Source organism: Stenella coeruleoalba (genome assembly GCF_951394435.1).
Source record: "Stenella coeruleoalba genome assembly, chromosome: 7".
In the NCBI taxonomy this organism is placed as follows: domain Eukaryota; kingdom Metazoa; phylum Chordata; class Mammalia; order Artiodactyla; family Delphinidae; genus Stenella; species Stenella coeruleoalba.
This window is the reverse complement of record NC_137153.1, coordinates 109762786-109770604: the sequence shown is the minus strand read 5'-3', so window position 1 is coordinate 109770604 and position 7819 is coordinate 109762786.

The following is a 7819-nucleotide window of genomic DNA, read 5'->3' as shown; positions in this document are numbered from 1 at the left end:
TTAACAATTATACTATTTATTTTCTAATCTACAGAGGATAAATGTTAATAATTTTTATTTTATATATCTACATTTTATTCTAGTAGTATCAAACATTTTATTACTTGAAAAACTTAGTTGAAATATCTCAATTCAATCTGTATTTCTGTAATTATTATTGAATTTGAGCAACCTCTATGTTTACTATTTATTTGTATTTCATCTTATCGGAATTCTTTTTTATATTTTTAATGGACTGCCGGTGCAGAGAATTAGAGGAATAATAATCCTTGCTTCATGACTTACTCTCATCATTAGTTCATGCAAAATCCACTTATTTTATTTATTTGTGTGCTTTCTTGCTTATTTTTAATGAAGCAAAAATTACAACCTTCTATAATGTCAACATCTAGCTTTGTGTCCTTTTCAATACCCCCACTCTGTTTCCTTGTCCTAGTCCCTGAAATAACCACAGTCCTGAATCCTGGTTCATCATCCCCTTGCTTTCTTTTTTATTTTTATTTATTTATTTATTTATTTATTTATTTAAACATCTGTATTGGAGTATAATTGCTCTACAATGGTGTGTTAGTTTCTGCTTTATAACAAAGTAGATCAGCTATACATATATATACATCCCCGTATCTCCTCCCTCTTGCGTCTCCCTCCCTCCCACCCTCCCTATCCCACCACTCTAGGTGGTCACAAAGTACCGAGCTGATCTCCCTGTGTTCTGCGGCTGCTTCCCACTAGCTATCTATTTTACTTTTTTTTTTAAACATCTTTATTGGGGTATAATTGCTTTACAATGGTGTGTTAGTTTCTGCTTTCTAACAAAGTGAATCAGTTATACATATACATATGTTCCCATATCTCTTCCCTCTTGCGTCTCCCTCCCTCCCACCCTCCCTATCCCACCCCTCCAGGCGGTCACAAAGCACGGAGCCGATATCCCTGTGCATTTGGTAGTGTATATATGTCCATGCCACTCTCTCACTTTGTCCCAGCTTACCCTTCCCCCTCCCCGTGTCCTCAAGTCCATTCTCTAGTAGGTCTGCATCTTTATTCCCATCCTGCCTCTAGGTTCTTCATGACCATTTTTCTTTTTAGATTCCATATATATGTGTTAGCATACGGTATTTTTTAAAGTATAAACTTATATCCTCCATGTGTATTCTGGAAAAGTCTATTTTAAAATTTTAGTTGTTTGTATCAGTAACTTTATAAAGAGGGTATCATGATGTATGTAATCTTCAGGGATTTATTTTTTCCTTTAATATTAGATTGCTAAAATTCATCTCCAAATTGCATATCACTGACATTCATTTTGATGGCTGCATAATAATTGACTGTGGAAATATACCACAGTTTGTTCATCTACTGCTTCATTAAAGGGCACTTGAACTGTTTCTAGGTTTTTGCTGCTACTAACATTAAGAACTAATGCTCTCTTAAGATGCCTTTCCAGAGAGTTCAAAGAGTTTAAAAGGTGAAAAAAAATTATAGATAAAATAGCTGCCCAACATCTTCAACATTTGTCTTCCTCATTCCACTCCAATCGTACTGGCTTCCTTGATATTCCTCAGATACACCAAGCATGCTCTCACCTTAGGGCCTTTGCACCTTCTGTTTTCCTGCATGAACCATGCATCTTCTGTATAGTCAAATGCTCATTCTCTCACTTCCATCAAGACTCCACACAAATGTTATTTTATCCGTGAAGCCTTCTCCAACCACCCATAAAAAATGGCCCCTCCCATTCCCTTTTTCCCTCACCCAGCTTTATTTTTCTCCATTGCATTCATCAACATCTGGTATACTACTTATTTGCTTGTTTATTCATTTATTATCTGCCTCTCCCAATAGAAAGTGCCTAGAAAAGAATCCTAGACATAGCAGAGGCTCAATATTTGTGGATTAAATAAATACATGAAATCTTTTGACTAATCGAAATGTCAGCATTTTCATAACATAACATACCATTACATAATAGTGGTAGAAGGCATTCTTTCATTAGAGGCCTTGTGCTTTACTATTAAGCATCATGGATTTTAGTTTAAAATGAAATGACCAGGAATTCCCTGGCAGTCAGTGGTTAAGACTCAGCACTTTCACTGCCATGGGCCGGGGTTCAATCCCTGGTGGAAGAACTAAGATCCCACAAGCTATGCAGTGCAGCCAAAAAAAAAAAAAAAAAAAAAAAATTAAAACTTAAAAAAAAAAGTAATTGGGTAACATCTATTAAAAATGAACATACATAAAAAGAATCCTACTTCTAGGACTAGCTGATAAATATAACAGCAACAGTACACAAAGACATAAGATTAAGAAAGTTTATTGTATCATTTTTCATAGTGAGAAAAATTTCAAAAATAAAATGAATACCTATTCGTGAGTAAGTGGCTAAACTCCACACTGTGGAATATTATGCAGCCATTTTAAAAAATGAATAAGAGGGCTTCCCTGGTGGCGCAGTGGTTGAGAGTCCGCCTGCCGATGCAGGGGACATGGGTTCGTGCCCCCGTCCGGGAAGATCCCACATGCCGCGGAGTGGCTGGGCCCGTGAGCCATGGCCGCTGAGCCTGCGCGTCCAGAGCCTGTGTTCCGCAATGGGAGAGGCCACAACAGTGAGAGGCCCGCGTACCGCAAAAAAAAAAAAAAAAAAAAAATTAATAAGAATTAGTCTAGATAACCTGGAAGGATTTTCACAAGGTTGTATTGAGTAAGAAAAACAAGATGCAGAAAGGTGTGCCTTATTTCATTATTGTAAAACAAACAAGATTTTAAAAGCCTGGATACATATGTATATCTATGTATATGTGTATATTATACACATATTATCTATAGAATTAAGTGAATATGGAGGAAAAAAGAAAAGAACACAAACTAGGCTAATATGGTGATCCAGCCAGGAGGTGGAGAAATTGTATACTGATAGAGCAGGAGTAGAGGTGGAAATTCTCTAGTACTATTCTATCATGATTCTATCCATTCATAGTAAATTTATTTCCAATATATCACTTCTGATTCTTACTCCTTTTAGACTTATATTCAGTTTCCTAGAACTAGATATAGGTCAATATAGCCTTGACTTATAGAAAGGGTCCCCACCTTCTCTCTCCAGATACACTTTTTGAACAAATTATTCCCTCCCATATTATTATCATGATTCACATCTCATCAAATTTTAATGACACATTCTAGCATCAAAATCATTTTAATACCTATTCTCTCTTTTCTAAGAATGTAAATATCTTAGGCCATATATATTATTTCCCTCCCTCATCATTGTGCTTCTATGTCACACCTATGATAGTCTATAGTACCATGAGACCAGAATTTTATCTGTGTATCTTCTTTCTGGAAATTTTCGTTGTAAACAATATACTTCATGAGCAGGTCACTTTGTGTCCTGCTGAATACTCAGGCCTCATGAGGTGTTGTCTAAGCTTCTCAGATACTGAATATATCACGGTATGAAAGAAGCAACTCAAGTGACATAAAGAAACTTTAATGAAGAGATTGTTAGCAGAGATTTGGGACCCAGCAAAGGAAATGGAGGCACACAGGGGCTTGCAAGAGCAGGAAGCTGTGACCACCCTAAGCTTAAAGGGACAAGGAAAGGAATGGTGCTCCTGGAGACCAGGGATTCCTGAAACCATGAAAGAGTCAACCAATAGAAGTTGCAGTTGTATATGGATACAGCCACTGTCAAGATCTCAACAAAGCTGGAAGAAAGAGAGGAGAATAGGTAACCTCTCTTCCTGCCCTCTGATCTTGGGTTGGGGCCTCCTATTAGAAGAACCAGTTGGAAGCCACAGAGCAGGGGACTGGATGACCAGTCTGCTTCCAGGACATAACACCGGGCAGAGAAGGTCTAAGGATAAATAAGGAGAAGGTAAATAACTAGCACAATCCCCCCTTTTGCCTCTTAGCATCAATTCTCAACCTTCACTTAGATGAAGAAGCTCATGTTCCCCAAACAGGAGAAACACAGTCCCATTAGCTACAAGGTGTTGTCAAGAGATGAGGTAATGGCAATTCAGCCATATTCCCACCTGGAACCTAAATTGTAACAGCCATCTCCAGTGGTCTTCTTATAAAGTGGCAGAGAAAGGGGAAAAATATAATTAACATAATAAATCATGGCTACAATCCCACCTCTGTAACTGTTCAGGATGTTGGTAATCTATGGTATCCTTATCCTCTGCTAACCCCCTGGGTCAGCCAGAGTTCTTATCTGTTAGGGTGACCCAAACCTCCATTCCTGAAGATTCTGAGTCCTTTAGTGGTACCAACTTATTGAGATGCCACAATTTCCTATTGCCAATTATTACTAGAAATGGGAGTACTATTGGGCACCCCAGAGAATCTCTTGGGTTCTATATGCAGCCCTCCTTGCCATCATTGTGTAACTACATCTTAATATCCTCTCGGTGATGAAGATCAGCCACCCCAGCCAGTGAAGTAATGCCATTTTCTGCCTCTTATCTAAGCATCATGAAGAACCCCAAGTGACCTGCTATCAGGTTCATAGAACCATGACTTATTTCCTAGAGGAAGAACTCCTCCCTTGGGATCTAGGAGATCTAAACTCACTGAACCCAAGGTTACAACAATGGCAAGTAAACATTCTGTAAGTGAGTTATTAGATGCAATCATGAGCTGGAACATCTGCACACCCACCTTGCTTTTTGGACCGTGTATTTTAGCTTTGGAAGGAATGGTATCTCATATCGCTCATTGATTCAAAACATGAATGGTATACAATAGGATAGTACCTCAAACTTTCAGGGAATTATCTCCAAATTATCACTGAAATTGAGACTTTCCCTGGCCATTCCACTTTCTACCAGGCCAGCTGCCTCTAGAGAGTGAGGCACATAGTCAGACAAGAGAACTTCATGGAATTGAGCCAAATGTCATTTCATCCTGAGATGTATACCTTAGGCGGAGGCAATGTTATGTGTGATATAATGGCAATGAATAAGGTATCTGCAAGTCAACAAAGCTGACAGATTTGTAGGGTGGGAAAGCAAATCCCTATCCTGAACATGAAACATTTCCCTGAGGGAAAGCTGCTGTCCCTTTCATCATGGAGTCTAATATAATCAAGCAGCCATCAGTTGGCTGCTGGTCCCTGAAAAATGGTGTCATATAGTGGGCTCAGAGTTGGCCCCTGCTGCTGGCAGGTTGGGCACTCAGCACTGGGAGATATTCATGTCATTGAGCTCATCATCATCTCCACCGGAGTCCAAGTACCTGGGGCCTCTTTGTATACAGACACTAAGCCCTCCACAAGGGAGGCTAAGCAAGGCATCTTGCTAACATCCAGAGGGTAGATCATCTTGTCGACCTGACTACTGAAAGCCACCTTTGCAGAGGATATCCTCTGGTCAGATTTACCTCCCAGGCGAAGAGTTTCATACCTAGAGTATAAATCTAATGACTCTAAGTCTCTGCTCTTACTTCTTCCTCTTCTGTTTTATCAAACAATTTCTAAACACAGGTTCTTAATTGCTTTCTGCTTTCAGAGACTCTTTTTCTTTCATTCTGGCAGCAAATCTTTAATCAGATCTAATGAGGAAAGAGAGATAATCTTCAAACCCTTTCATTGTCTTAAATAGATATTGATTTGCATCTGTAGCATGCCTAATTTCTAAGTATCATCACTGTGACAAGGATACATCTGGCCAGTTTTAAGGTAGAGTTTGAGACTTACAGTCAAATAGAAGTGCATGACTATTAATTCTAAGAACAGAAAGGGTTTAAAAATAAATGTATAAAAAATAAATAAATGTATAAGCTAAAACAGTAAAAGGGTCACTTTAGAAGAATTTGTTATCATATTATTATTAATATACTATTAAGTGTTGCCAAATCCTACACTTGTCTGGGTCTGGATTTGTGATTAAAACCTGCAATCATTAATAGCAAAATGGCTTCTCACTTTGTATTCAATTCCTTCCAAAATGAAGGTCTTGATTGACTTTAATAGTTTAACGCCCTGCCTCCAGCCAAACTATTTATTACTACGAATACTGCTACTTCTGCTGTCATTTTGTTATTATTAGAAGCAAATCTAATGTCATTCTTCCTTTATGGACTAATCACGTTTTCTTCCAGGTTGTAGTGATGGGCCTAAAGCATTAAGGAGAAGGTGAAAAGAGAATACTCTGGATCTTCTAGGAAAAGAGGAGGGAGAAAGAGGAAAAGAAGAAGTTGGGGGGAGGGAGAAAGGAAGATATAAGGAGACAGTGGTGCTGCCTACTTTAGGCAACAATCAGAGAACTGTTCAGATACCAGGCTATTTCAGTTTAAGCTCCAGTCAGAGCTCAAATAAAAAATCCTTGGGCTCAAAAGGCAGTATGTCATAATGACTAAAGTATAGATTCTGAAGCCCACTGGCTGATCTTGAACCCTGACTCTGCCATTTATTAGCTGTGTGATAGTAAGCAATTTACTCAACCAATCTGTGACCTAAATTTCCTCATATGAAAAATGGGGATAATAATAGTACTTACAGGACATTGCAAGGATTAAATGAGTAATGGAAAGCACTTAATCACCATGCCAGGCACATAGTAAGTATTTGATAATCATTAGCTATTATCACTTAGACAACAACTTTTCCTGTCATAATAAAGTGGTAGCTGCTTAACTTGTTTCTTGTCTGTTCAACAGAAAACATCCTGATGTAATAACAACAACTGACTGGCTTGCTCCAGTCATATAAGATGGAACTTACAATAGACGGGTCCTGGAAAAATATTACAAAAGGCTGGACATTACCATAGGCTTGGCTGTAATATGTGCTCCCAAAAAATAATGATAGATGGATAGATAAATAGGTACATAGGTAGATAGAGAGACAGATAGACAGATAGATATACACACAAATAATCAAAGGGATATGTGTAAGGGAAAAAATATTCATCAACTCACTCATCAAATATTTACTCAGTTTTTTTAGTGTTGGGATATATATTGCTTGTGATTAATCTCCACAATTAGTATTCATTCTATCTAGTGCCTGATTAAATTTAAGTGAACTAAAGACATTCTATGAAATATGTATCTTACTTTTATTGTTACAAAGATATTGAGTTCATTTTCTTTTTAATGCTACAAGAATTTTATTTTAAAAAATTAGATATCTACTGAATTCCACGGTAAGTATATTAGATGCAGTCAGGGATAGAAAAAATGTTTCAAAAATATATAATGTGCCCTCAAGCAGCCTACAGTCTAGCAAGGGAGATAAAACTAATCATAAATATTTCTTTTACGAGCTTAAAAGTGCCAAAAACTCATAAGGAAGACACGGCTAAAACGCATGGTGGTTCAGGAAAGGGAGTAATCATCTTCATAAGAATCTTTATGTAGTCATATCCACTATGTTTCCATAAACTAGTGAGGCATTATAGCATAGTTCTAAGAGCTAGAGGTTCTAAAGTCAAAATAGGTTATTATTTTAATCCTCTTTTTTGGGAGAAAAACTGAGTCTTAGTAAGTAGTCTATAAAAGATAAGGATTATTGGCTATTGAAAACATTAAAATTATAAGGAATATTGATGATGACTGTGGCAGGAAGACCTTATGATGGTCCCCAATGATCCCCATATCCTGGTATTCATGTCCTTGTGTAGTCCCCCCACCTGTCCAGCTGTATTGTGAGCTGAATGTAGTGATTTCCTTCCAATCTATAGAATATAACAAAGATGTTGGGATGTCCCTTTCATGATTAGGTTACATATGATTGTGATTTCCATCTTACTAGCAGACTCTCTTTCTTGCTGTCTTTGATGAAGCAAGTTGAAATGTTGGAGAGGCCCTCATA